The sequence below is a fragment of the Bidens hawaiensis genome, unplaced genomic scaffold (genome assembly GCF_021521415.1).
Source record: "Bidens hawaiensis isolate Kalapana, Puna unplaced genomic scaffold, B.hawaiensis_p1.1 tig00006085_1, whole genome shotgun sequence".
In the NCBI taxonomy this organism is placed as follows: domain Eukaryota; kingdom Viridiplantae; phylum Streptophyta; class Magnoliopsida; order Asterales; family Asteraceae; genus Bidens; species Bidens hawaiensis.
This window is the reverse complement of record NW_027491404.1, coordinates 828,504-841,896: the sequence shown is the minus strand read 5'-3', so window position 1 is coordinate 841,896 and position 13,393 is coordinate 828,504.

Below are 13,393 nucleotides of genomic sequence, written 5' to 3'. Positions count from 1 at the left end.
CATCCGGGCCAGGAGAACCCGAAGCTCATTGGTTAGCCTACCCTCCTGGTAGCTAACCATGGCTTCCCCCAACGCACCATGAGGAGCAGCGTGGCGAGCCCAGTCCACGCACTCCACAGGTGTGCGAAGGGTTGTTCCTCGGCGAATGTTCCATCGTGGAACATACACTTCATTGGAATCCGACACTGCAAAAGAAACAAAGGCAGTAAGGAAAAGATGATAAAAAACATAAGGGAAAAAGAAAGGAACCCTACGCACCTGTAGGGTCAATAACAGGCCGATAGCCGCCAAACCCATCACCTGAACCTAAGGGAAATCCATCCAACAGGTCAGGCAGACGGGAAGGTGGCAAAGATCGGCGGGAAGCCCTGCGCGTACCTGATGGTCCGGCCGTCGGTGCCGGTGGCGCGGGCATGGTGGCAGCCGCCGTGGTCGCCGTTGTCGTCGCCGCCGTGGTCGCCGCCTCGTAGTCAGCAGCAGCAGTAACCGCCGGCTCTGTGAAGGATGCAGTAAAAATCGCACTCACGGCCGGCGGTGACGTCATCTCGGCTGGAACAGTCTGCTCAGAGGGAGCAACTGAACCAGCGGAAGCAGGTGCAGGCACCTGGGTCGACGCCTCAGGTAGGCTGACCAAGCCTACCGTCATTGGCGGGAGGGTACTCCCCTGCGCTTCACCCTGGAATGCGTCAACATCCACGCCTGCACAAAGAAGAAAGTGTTAGATAAATTTATAGTGATAAATCTACAAAGACAGAAACTATGATTGTACTTACGGGTTTTCTTGACCCTGAACGTACGGATGGGCGGGGAGGAACCCGATGGAGCCGGCCTCTTGGTACCGGTCACCGTCGTCTTCGTTGGTTCTCCGGAGGTAACGGTCGTAGCCTCCGGAGCAGTGGTCTTCTCACCACCGGTTTTCCCCGCCACCTCTTCACTATCCGAGTCAGATAGAACCACCGGATCAGCTGTGGAGGCCTTCTCCTTCCCCTTCCCGCCGACAGCAGCCTTCTTCTTCCGCACCAACGGAGGAGCATCTGAGGATTCCTCAGAAGACAGGTCAGGAATTCCAGCAGCGGGTACAGCATTGAGGGATTGAGGAAAGAATATCGCCTTACCTGGCCGCCGGTGGCTCAGGATCTCGTGGCCCAGCGGATAGACCTCCACGAACCGATCCACCGTTTGCTCCAGGATGGGCAACTCGCCCTCGTCCAGAGCACGAGTACCCATCCGCGCGGGACCGTCGGTTTCCCGCTGGTACAGAAGCGACTCCAAATCATTTCCCTCTGAAAGAAAAGAAACAGTTAGAAGACAAACTCGTATCAAAAAGAAAGACAAGACATACCATAGGGAATAGAGTTCAAACCATATTCGAGAAGGATGGGAACCTGAGACGCATCCTTCCACACCCGGCTCATCCCTAACATGACCATCCCGGACTCCGCAAACCGGTAAACCGGAGATTGGACCCGGGATATCTTCGAAAACCATTCCGCCTCCTGGTAGTTGGGGGCGTGAAGGCTCGGTATCGCTTGGCCATTTTTAAACTTCATGGCAAGGGGGATGGCGCGGGCAGAAATGTAGAAGAATTCCTGCTTCCACGCGCGAAGACTGCGCTCGGTGTCGCAAATCTTCAGACCCTTAATACGGGTCGTCAGGGTGTACCACCCTGGATGCACCTCCAGGTATAGAAGGTCATCAGGCGGTCCACATGGGGCTCGATGCCCAAAATCCGGCACACCCACTCAAAATGGCGAATCTTGGCGATCGCCATGGGGTGCAGCTCGGTCAAATGAACACCGTGCCTCTCAAGGACACGGTAAACAAATTTTGTCAATGGGAATCTAAGATTCCCATAGACAAAAAATGCAGCATAAACCCCGATCTTGCCTCTGGGGGCATCGTACACGGTCTGGTGGGATTCAGGAAACTCAGGCTCGAGATGATCGAGCATGAACTTCCTGACAACATACCGGTACTGATCGCCGGGCAGAGCACACTGGCACTCGCCAGCAGTACCCCTGTCGTCAGCTATAGCTTCAGCATCACGAGAAGACATCTTGCAGAGGAAGAAAAGAACGATTTCGAGAGAATGCTCGATTGAATAAAGGAGTATTCGCCGGAAATCGCCTTAAAGATGAAGAGAAGAGTGAAAAGTGTGGATTACAAAGAACCCTCTTCCCCTTTATATAGTAATCGCAATTAATGCAGTGAATTTAATGCGGAGGAGAGAGAAATCGAATGTGCAATGAAACTATGACACGTGGCAAATAGCAAGCTGGCAACAGCTGTTGACAGGACGCGTGCCAGTAATTTCGAGGCCACGCGCCCGAAAAATCGCGCCCACGCGCCTGAAAAAGCGACTGGAATGACCATGTTCTGTCACGTCACCATAACTTCCTGCACGTCCTGACACAGTCAGAAGAAACCGTCGCACGACGTTTCAGAGGTTTGGACTGTTCTTATCCTTTCACCAACTCTTCGAATTTCAAAATTCAAAATTCAAAAAGATTCAAAAGTAAGCGGGAAAATACCCCTTACCTTGGCAACCAAGTAACCGTAAGACGGATGCGGGTACAGTGTAAAGGCAAAACCCTTCGCATACCTAGCACCCGCAGGGAATTGAAGTCAAGAACCTTGGCAAACAAGTAACCGTAAGACGGATGCGGGTACAGTGTAAAGGCAAAACCCTTCACATACCTAGCACCCGCAGGGAATTGAAGCCAAGTAAACCTTGGCGAACAAGTAACCATAAGACGGATGCGGGTACAGTGTAAAGGCAAAACCCTTCACATACCTAGCACCCGCAGGGAATTGAAGCCAAATATTCCTCGGCTACCAAGTAACTATAAGACAGGTGCGGGTACAGTGTAAAGGCAAAAACCTTCACATACCTAGCACCCGCAGGGAATTGACGCCAGGAATACCTTGGAAGTAAAGTAACCGTAAGACGAGCGCTGGTACAGTGTTAAGGCAAAACCCTTCACATACCTAGCGCTCCGCTGGGAATTGAAACCAGGAAGGATCTTCTGGGCAATGCTTGCGGAAACGGAAATAGCATCCCCGCATAGCAGGAACGTCGAGAACTACGTTGTTTGAAACACCAGAATGGAATTAGTGGTTTTAACATAATTGATCACTATGTTCAAAACTACCAAAACCTCATGGAAAATCCATACAACTGGGACTCAATGCTCCTGACTTGCGAGGAGGTTACAGAACTACCCGCATCATACCCAAAGACCAAGCAGGAAACTCGGGCATTTCTGCAAGTGACAAGGACTTCCGCGGAAAGAATCCCCATGGAAAACCTTACAAAACCCTTTTCAAAACCCTTTGCTTAAGTCCAAAAGTTCACCTCACTTTATTAAACACGCATGAGAAGAACATTGGACTGGGGGGACTTGAAGAGGTAGGTCCCAGCAGAGCCCAGTTGGACCCGCAAGACTCACCTTAAACAGGGACGTCTGCGCAGAGACCAACTGGATCCGCAGGACCAACCATGCTCAGATACGTGACGTCCTTACGCGCAGTACGCAAGCTGGTCCCGCAGGAAATGCCTCCCAATGGTGAAGGACTCCGCCTGTCCCCGCAGCCTCGGATACAAGCCATTAGGGAAGGCCACCCGCGCAGCATGGCTACACGCACAAGGCACTTAGCTCTCGATCATTCAGTGTCACCTGAAGGAATGAGCAAAGCCGGGAGCAATCCCGCACAGAGGCGGGAGGGGGAATACTCCCGCCCAAATAAGCAGTCTGTATACTGAAGGATCTTTTACTGTACCTGACGAGGTATGGGCGAAAGATCTGATCAGAGATACGACAGCTCACTGATACAGTATGGCGAGCAGCATGCTCCTGTACTGTATCACTATTAGCCGCTGCCTACTCACCAACTACTGTCATACCACGTGCGTAGCCGGCAGTTGGTGGAAAGGGAATAGTATACAGCAGGCCTGGTCACTATCAGCCGCTGCCTACCCACCAACTATCAGCAGGGCACGTGCGTAGGCTACTGTTGATGAACAGGAACACTGTTGCAGCCGGCCATACCTCCTTGGAAACCTACCTTCGGCTATAAATACCCCAAATGGTATGATCATCTGAACACATTACATTATCTTATATCATCATAATATACCTGATATCTGCTCTAGCAATCTCTTAATATACTTTTATATTTAAAGAGCAATCTAGTCTGATTCTCACGCCGGAGGGTGGTCACAAGGAGGAACCCCCCCTTCTCAGTGACGAGCTCACGGTGTCTGTTTTGCAGGTTATCAGAAGAACTATCTTCCAAGGGTCTAACCCCTCGTGGGAAACAGCTATCCAACCCCCGGGTTACCAGTAATCTGTCAGGGGTTCGGTTAGTGTTTCTTCACCCCCCTTTAGCCATATATCAATAATCTTGGATAAAAGCTAAACATGTTTGACAATTATATTCATCGATGAACAATTCAGGACAATTAGATTAATCAATATCAATGTTGCCTATTAAGAGTCAATATTGGTCAATGCAAGGTAATTGAGGTTATTATAAGTCAATTTAGCGTTAATAGTTTTAAACCATACCTTTAATGAGGAGGGATATATATAGATACCATATTTATTTACTTTTCAGAAACAAATGAAATAAATATTTATGTATTAATATAAAGCTAAATATATGTACAAATGTATAATTTATAAATATATTAAAGGTAGTATATTAGAATTATTTAGTGTTAGTGAAGGCTAGTATTGCTCAATGTTGGTCGATAATAGTCACTAAATGTCAATTAGAGGCAAAGATAGGACGTTGGAGAAATTAGGACCATTTAGTTTCAATTAAGGCCTACCAAGGTCAAATACGTGTGAGTGGTTACCAGTGACGGATCTAGGAAATCTTTTTATAGGGGTCGGAATTTTTTTGGGTCGGTACATTTAATTTTTTTATGGTTCGGTTTGGCCGTTCGGGTCGGGTTAATCAGTATATAATTCTTTTTCGATCCGATTCGTTTTTTTGGTCGGGTCAATTGGGTAAGGTCATATAAAAAATAACTAGATTACTAAACAAAATATCATATAACAAAAAAAAGGACATGAAACGTAATATTTAACAATAAAATGTTAGTTTTTGTCGTGACTATCTATTCAATAACTTGACTTAAAAACCAGTTGATCTTAATAAATTAGTTTGTTCGGGCTGCGTCACATTATCATATATTCTATTAAAAGAAATGTATACACTAAATATTAAAAGAATTAATAAAAATCATCTACTAAACAAAATAATAAATACAGAGTAGTAAATAAATTAATTAAATACTACAAATATACGAAGAAGAATTTGTTTAATAATCTAATGAATTAAGATAGAAAGAGACAAAAGAGATATGTCTTTCATTGACATTTGCTTTACAGTGGACCATCTTTTATGTTGTCTAGATTATAGTTCTCATTTTTTATAATTAGGCATCTTCTTCCTTTTTAAGTTTTAAACTACACTCTGAACTCCCTCCGGCATATTCACAGACACCGGAAAATTCCCGGCTAGTGCAAATTCAATCTTTCTCTTTATCTTACATTTTCATTAGTTTCACAGGGTTCGGTTTCAAAATTTCACAGGGGTCGATCAGAATTCTAACACATATATAACACTAAAAACAAAATTTTTACAGGGGACGGCCGACCCCTGTAGCACCAACGTAGGTCCGCCCCTGGTGGTTACTAAGTAATACCAATTATTCAATTTAGGTTAGTCAGGGGAAATTACTTTCGATTAGGAACACTTTTGGTCGACCACCAACAATTATAACGAATATTAATCAGAGAAGGTCAACATTGATCAAAACATGGGTGATCGGATCAATTTTGGTTAACGGTCAATGGTTATGATCAATCAACGGCGATTAGTATATTGGCTAAGGATGGCCAATAATGATATAATTAAAGGTTAATAGTTTCGATTGCGGTCATCTGATTTCAGTTAGGGTGACGATTAGTACATTGGCTAAGGATGGCCAATGATGATGATATAATTAAAGGTTAACGGTTTCGATCAGGGTCATCTGGTTTCAGTCAGGGTCATCAAATAAGATCAGTTAAATATTTGCATTTATTAGCCAATCAAATTCAAAATTTGTAAATCAAGGCCAAACTTAGAACACATTTTTAGTGTGTTTGGTTTCTTGAAGGGCCAACGAATCATTCAAATCGAATACTAACTAAATTCATCATATCGGGACACACACTCGTATTTCGATTAGGGAAAACCTCACCTAAGCCCAACGCTCGTGAACACACGGCTAAAGGCATGACCGTGCGGTTAGATAAAACATGTTCAGTTAAAGGATCCAACTAGTGAAAGTCACTTACTTGCTTAGTCGCCCATCATCACCCAATGATGTTGTAACTAAATGGTGGGCAGGAATCAAAACTGGGTCACATGGAACACCAAATCTCTTCCTTAACACTCAACTACTAGCTTATTGACGACAACTTTTGTTAGATTGATGAATATTTTAAATGTTAATTTTTTCCGCTTTTGATATATTTGGATCTCTTTCACCCAAGCTATTACGTTTCTTAAAATATTTCAACGGGTCGTGCACAATAACTTATCGACGCCAAAAAACTATATTTTTGTTTTCATAGGATCGAGTTTGTCATTTATAAGGGGTGGCGACGCAGTTTGTTGCCCGATTACCCAACTCTCTATTGTAATTTGATTATTTTATTTAATATATAAAGACAAATTTGTTTAAAAAAAGTTATTAATAAATAATTAAACTTTCATCTTGCGTCCAAATTATACTATCCAAATTCTAATTGGGATATGATCCTCACACACCACCCCCATATGCCTATACGGCTCGTATATGCCTATATGGCCGTATAGGGTACGAATGTCTGACAAGGGGACAAAAAAAACAATTTTTGCAGCCTATACGACCGTATAGGCTTATACGAGCCGTATAGGCATTAAATGGCTCGTATTGATATCTGACAAAGCCATAAAACCTATACGGTCGTATAGGGCTATACGACTATATAGAAAACATTTGCAGAAACATTCAGACTGCCTTAATCGCTGTCGGAAAACGACTATACGAGCCTATACGAGCCGTATAGTGCTATACGACCCGTATAGACAGATTTTCAGTTCTCTAAAAAAAAGTGGACCACGTTTGGGTGAACTGGTTACTTTTATGAATGTGGACCACGCTTAAAACTAGATGTATTTTGGAACATGATGTATTTTGGGGTCCACTTTTATTTTCATGTATGTGGACCACATTTAAAACTAGATGTATTTTGGAACATGATGTATTTTGGGGTGCACTTTTATTTTAATGTATGTGGACCACGTTTAAAACTAGATGTATTTTGGGGTGCGCTTTTATTTTAATGTATGCGGACCAAATGTTAAAAAAAACCTCAAATTTTTATTATATGTAAGCTACAAGTATGCCTAGAATATTAAAAAACCTGAAATTTTTTTTAGAAAATTTAATAATAAACAAGCTGGGTCAACCAGCCCCAAACAGTCTTGAGCTTTTGACGAGCTAAGTTGGAGCTCAACATTTAAGCCCGTTAAGATAAACGAGTCAGATACGACCCGTATAAATCACATATATTAAATATATGGTCATCATTTTAAAAAAAAGTGTCTATACGGCCAGTGGCGAAGCTTGGACTAAGACACCCGGGGGGGGGGGGGGGGGGGGGGGGGGGACTCAAAATGTAAATTTCATAAACGAAGGGGGCTGGGCTCAAATTTTCGACCGAAAACAGCTAAATTTACACTACGTATATTAAAATTTCGGCCGAAAACGGCTAAATTTAAACTACGTATAAAAAATTTCGGCCGAAGACGGCTAAATATTACACTACATATAAAAAGTTTCGGCCGAAAACGGTTAAACTTACACTACGTATAAAAATTTATAGACGAAAACAGCTAAATTTACACTATTGCGTAAAAAACAGGGGGGCGGGGCCACCCCGGGCCCTAAGCATCCTTCGCCAATGTATACGGCCGTATAGGCCTATACGAGGCACTATAAACGTTGGCCGACAGCATCAGACACAACCTGACATGTTTCAGGTCCTATACGACCCTATTGCCCTATACGAGCCGTATAGGACAAAAAATGGTGTAGGAAGATCATGGATGGTGTGGGAGGATCCCATGCCTTCTAATTCCCCCCCACGTTTAAAATCACCCGCCATTTTCTAATACTCCCCCAAAAATTTCATTAGATTTTCTTTATCTTAACTGCTCACACACGTATACATAATAGGTGGATTCGGTTCCACAAATTCTAGTTTAGAACAGAAATAAAACAAAGAACTTCTTCATTCCCTTTCATACTAGGTATGTATTTTTTACAGGAAAATTGGATATGAATAATCTAAACTACTGAGTATTGGCCAATATTAATCTCAACTAACAGTATAACTAGTAATAATCCTATCTTTCAACTTTGGTACCAATAACAATCTCACACTAACAAATGGTTAACTTCCGTTTATTTTTAATTACATAAACAGTCCCTATAGTTACACGTATAACAAGTTTGATGATAATAATTAAAAAAAACCATCGAACCTTTAACGAGGACACTCTGTATTTCCGGTGACCACATCCATCGGCTACCACAAGCCTCTTAACCGACCGTGCGGCACTGGCCTCTTTAATCATTGATGCTAAAAATTGTTTTTGTTCATGTTATTGGTTTCATACTATGAAGATATTGTTAGTATAATCTTGAGTAAGTGCGGGGACCTAGTTGTCGTACTTATAAACCTAGGGGGTTATTGAGTTAGTTTTCCTCCTATTCTTGTCTAACAAGTAATTGTATGGTTATAAATAGGGGTTATTTGTAATCAAAGTAATCACAACAACTTATTAATCAATACAATAAAGGTTTAGACTTGAGTCTTATTGTCTTCAATTGGGCATCAGAGCCTAAATATCGATCAAGAAGCTTCGGCAGCGCAAGGCATCTCCGATCGAAGGTGAGTCCGGCGAGGAAGGCAATCACATCTGGTTGCGAGACCTCTGCGACGGGTTCTAAGATCGATCGAACATCAAGAGCGGCAACCGGAAAGAAAGATTCGGAGTTCGTCTGATTTCCGGCAAGGTTGGAGTTTAGTCTCCGGTGTGGTTCGCGTCTAATCACCAACGAACAAGGAACGCTGATCGATCGTTCGGTAGGTTCAAGAAATTTGTTTCGGTTTCTTGAACGTGAAGCGTCGTGAAAAATCCCTATCACTGCGAAAGTTTTTTTTCGTTGGTCGACCGAAAGCAAAACACGTATAAGTGTAGTTTGTGATTAAATTGGTCACAAAAGTCAGAAGGATATTATATCCAACTTGTATTCTTTAGCATAAGCAATTTTTTATATTTGAAGCTTTGCTGGGAGTTTGTGACTAGATACCAAGGACACAAAAAGTTAAGCTTTTGAATTTTTTGTGTAAACGAAGATTGAACATAAGCAAAAAAAAAGGTCATAATTCTTTTCTTTTGATTAGCAAGTCACGAATTACTTGTTGGGTACGGCTTCAAGAAAATTGAATCCATATTTCAATTTAAGTAACAACGATCAAGAAGGAAAAAGATGGGTGATCAACCAAGTAATCAAGTCGGTTTTCCTAAAGAACCGAGTTCCATGTCGATTCAGTTTCCGATTCTTACATCCACTAATTACACGATTTGGACGGTAAAAATCAAGGCCATCTTCAAGGTTCAAGGGTTGTTGGAGGCTATCGAAGAACGAGAATGGTGGTTGACCCGAAGATAGATGGGTTGGCGATTGTGTATCTTTATCAAGGTATGCCGGAGGCTTTGGTGATGCAAGTGGCACACCTTTCCACCGTTAAAGAGATATGGGATGCACTTAACACTCGTTTCGTTGGGGTTGATAGGGTTCGAGAAGCACGGATCGAGTCTCTTCAACATGAGTTCGATGTACTCAAGATGAAAGAAACGGATACGATTGATGACTTCTCGACCAAGATTAGCCAAATAGCTTCCAAAGCAAGCAATCTTGGTGAACCGTTTGAAGAAAAGACCCTTGTGAGAAAGCTTTTAAGGTCCGTACCGAGAAAGAGGTATATAGCGATTGTTGCTACTATTGAACAGTTTGCCGATATAAAGACCATGGCGTTCCATGAAGCCGTTGGACGCCTAAAAGCATTTGAGGAACGATCTGGAGATGAAGACAAACCTGTGTCCGGTAAGCAAGAACAACTCTTATATACATATGAAGAATGGAAAGCTAAAAGCAATCAAGAAAGGCGTCATGGGAAAGGCAAGATGGGAACCGAATCAAGTCAAAAGAACAAGGGAAAGGGTAAGGTTGTGGATCGGGAAAAAAAAGAACCCCGAGTTAAGAAGGATCGATCAAAGATTAAATGTTATCGGTGTGATGAACTAGGACACTTTGCCACGTCATGTCCTAACCGAAACAAGGAGACGAACGATCAAAGTAACCTAGCTCAAGATGGCGGACCGGTTCTAAACATGATGACGGTAGCTCGGAGTAAGGAAGATGTCGTTTTTCTAAAAGAAGACCGGGTTGATCCAAAGCAATATGCTTCAACCCCATGTGATAAAAACACGTGGATTCTTGATAATGGGGCGAGTAACCACATAACGGGAAATCCGGAATGGTTTTCCAACATCGATCGTAACAAGACAGGTAAAGTAAGTTTCGGCGATGGTTCGTGTGTTGAAATCGAAGGTTGGGGCACGATAGTAGTAGAAGGTCAAAGGGGAGAATAACGAGCCTTGAATGACGTTGATTTTATTCCATCTCTCAAAAATAATATTATAAGTCTCGGGCAATTAGACGAAGGAGGATGCAAGATCGGGATCCAAGACGGTATCTTATGGGTATTCGAACAAGATGGAAGACTTCTAATCAAGGTACCTCGTTCCTTTAACCGGGTTTATAAAATTAATTTAAAGGTCGTTTCTCCAGTTTGCTTACAAGTCAATTTGCATAATGTTGCATGGATATGGCATGCTCGATTGGGGCATTCGAATATCGATGCCCTTCGGGGTCTCTCGAAACTTGCGGATGGAGTGCCAAGAATCGAACACCCGATGCAAATTTGTGATGCATATATGCTAGGCAAACAAACAAGATCGGATATCCCGAAAGAATCCAATTATCGTGCAAAGGTACCGTTCGAGCTCGTTTATGCCGATGTTTGTGGCGCGATTACTCCCAAGACACACGGTGGAAATCGATACTTTTTGCTTGTTGTTGACGACTACACCCACTATATGTGGGTTTTCACGATAAAGACGAAAGAGCAAGTTGCGGGCTTACTCATAGATTTCGTGAAAAGGGTGGAAAACGAAACGGGCAAGAAACTTAAAACCATATGAACCGACAACGGGGGTGAGCTTACATCCCATGTGTTGGAAGATTACTTATCAAGTATAGGTGTGGCACATCAGTTTACGGCCCCTTACACCCCACATCAAAAAGGAGTGGTTGAAAGAAGAAACCGAACCATACTTGGTACGACTCGATGTTTGTTAAAGGCGATGTCACTACCACAAGACCTATGGGGAGAAGCGGTTCATCACTCGGTTCATTTACTAAACTGATCACCAACAAAATCTTTGAAGGATTCGACTTCGTAAGAGCGTTTTAAAGGAAGAAAACCGAACCTTTCACACGTTAAAGTGTTCGGATGCACGGGGTAAGTAAAAGTCCTTGGTACCGGTCAAAAAAAATTGGACGACCGAAGTGTTGTGATGATTCACTTAGGTACTCAACCTGGAACAAAAGCCTACCGTATGTTTGATCCAATCAAAAGGCGAGTACACGTTACGCGGGATGTCAAGTTTGACGAGTGTAAAAGGTACACGTGGGCTGATCTTGACAAACAAGAGGGCGAAAAGGGTCCGGAATGGACCGAGTTTATTGTTAGGTGTGATATTGAACCCGAATCGGAGCATGTGACATCCGGGTTTGACACGGGTTCGTATACCGTCATGATACCGGTGAGTTGGTTCGTATCAGAAACAGAAGTGAGTCATCAAGTTCAGAAGGTGGCAGCCCACCTGCAAGCCCGACTAGGCCGAACACTAGCCTAAACGAAGAACCGTTACAAGTTATTCAGCCGCGTCGAACTACTCGAAAGACGGTTTTGCCTAAGAAATTTAGCGACTTTCTGGTTGAAGGTATACCGACACCCGCCGAGCAAGACCCGACAACCGACGAGGTAAATCTCCTATTATTATTTGATGATGAGCCGGTTAATTTTTGAGAAGCGAATAATGAAAAATATTGGAGAAAAGCAATGGAAGCGGAGATCGAGTCGATTGAAAGAAACAAGACATGGCGGTTAGTCGAAGCACCACCCAAAGTAAAAATGATAGGTTTAAAGTGGGTCTATAAAATCAAAAGAGATGAAACCAGAAAAATAACCAAGTACAAGGCCCGACTCGTAGCTAAGGGGTATGTTCAGAAATATGGGATCGATTTTGAAGAGGTGTTCGCACCAGTGGCGAGAATCGAAACTGTTCGACTTTTACTCGCGTTAGCAGCAAACCGAAGTTGGGAAGTGCATCACTTGGATGTAAAATCCGCATTTCTTCATGGCGATTTAAAAGAAGAGGTGTACGTGTTTCAACCGGATGGGTTCATTAAGAAAGGTGAAGAAAGAAAAGTGTACAAGTTGGCTAAAGCGTTATACGGTCTACGCCAAGCTCCAAGGGCATGGAATACTAAAATAGATGGTTCTTTAAAAGAATTTGGTTTCACTCGATGTAAACAAAAACAAGCGGTTCACAAAAGGTGTAAAGGTCAAAGGCTACTACTCGTTGGAGTTTACGTTGATGATTTGATAGTCACGAGGACAAGTGTGCAAGAAATTTCAAACTTCAAAAGACAAATGGAGTCAAGGTTCAAGATGAGTGATCTCGGGTTGTTGCATTACTATCTCAGGATCGAAGTGAAGCAAAGCGATCGCGGGGTAACGTTAAAGCAAAGTGGTTATGCAACAAAGATCCTAAAAGAAGCAAGTCTTTGGGAGTGTAACTCGACTCAATTTCCTATGGAACCGAGCTTAAATTTGTCTAAAGAAGATGAGAATCCGAAGGTAGATCCGATCGGTTATAGAAAGATAATCGGAAGCTTGCGGCATTTAACTCATACGAGACCCGCTTTGAGCTACTCGGTTGGTTATGCAAGTCGGTTCATGCAATCACCAACTCAGGATACTGGCCTGATCAGAAAAAATATTTTTTGAGGTGGATAGCATTCCATGCTCTTGGTAATCTGCTGCCCTCCATTGTGAGCAAATGATATGCCCCCTTTCCTGCCTCTGACTCAATCTGATAAGGTCCTTCCCATTTGGGTGCTAACTTTCCATCAGCCGGATTGGTAGTA